Source organism: Octodon degus, unplaced genomic scaffold, assembly GCF_000260255.1.
Source record: "Octodon degus isolate 3935 unplaced genomic scaffold, OctDeg1.0 scaffold00055, whole genome shotgun sequence".
Taxonomy (NCBI): Eukaryota; Metazoa; Chordata; class Mammalia; order Rodentia; family Octodontidae; genus Octodon; species Octodon degus.
In genome coordinates this window covers 8747059-8748181 of record NW_004524631.1, presented here as the reverse complement: position 1 = coordinate 8748181, position 1123 = coordinate 8747059, and positions in this window count along the sequence as shown.

The following is a 1123-nucleotide window of genomic DNA, read 5'->3' as shown; positions in this document are numbered from 1 at the left end:
CAGCCCCCTTCTTGCCTATTTTCTTCCAGCAGGTGTATGTATGTTTTTCTTTATTTGATACTAGTGGTCATTTCTACATGTCAGCTTTGGGCTCAGCAGGATGGGAGCTACTCTTAGATCCAGGTCAGGCCTGAACCCTATTGTATCTCAGCACTATTTGCTGGACTTTCTCAATAGCTTTTGAAGCACAGATCTAATTTTCAATAAATTTTTATTGTGTTGTCCTGTTTATTTGCATCATCGTCTCTCTGTACAGAAATTTATGACAAGTATTTTCTGGAGAAACAGTCATATATTTCTGTGATTTGTGATCAAAATATTGATTTAATAATATGTTGATATCACCATATTCTTCATATGCCATAAAATCTGTCCTTTCATACAAGATATAAGTGTATTAATAGTTTTATGTTAAACACTGAGATAAAACTATTCTAAGTTACAACCTACTGTATTGGTGTCTTATAGCTATCAATCATATGTATTCTCATGTATATTATTTTCCTGACACTATGGTTCTACTTAGGTAAAACACTTTTCCTAATCACAGTGGGTAGGATAAAAACCTAATAACATAGAAAACATTTGTGCTCAAATGAAGGATGAAAGCAAGGAATTGCTATGAATTTGTATCTATTCTCATAGAACTATAAAATTTAAGCAAATGTATTAGTCTGTATTATCAGAGGATCTGTCTTTCTCCCTGCCTCCAAAAATGAGAACAAAACCATTTGATTACTAGATATAAAGCTTGGAGGTGCCCTGTGAATGATTTTTATTAAGTATCCACAGTATATATTGCACATCATTTTTGGAATAAAAACCCATTTTGATGAAAAGTTATTGTAAGATGTGCAATTACATCCTTTTACAAAATCATAGCTGTTCAATGATTCAATATTTTTCCATGCATTTACAATTATTATACATCCAAAGCATATATTTAGTAAGCTCTGTGTGTTTTTCTCTTGGTAAAATATATAGAAAATGTCTTGCTGGTAAGAGGAAATACATTCATGAAGGAACATCAATTCTATCATTGATTACTGCTTGAATATTCTTAACTTGAGAGGAGCATGTGTCCATCTATCTCTGCTCTCCCATTTTTAGCTTTTCTAACTCT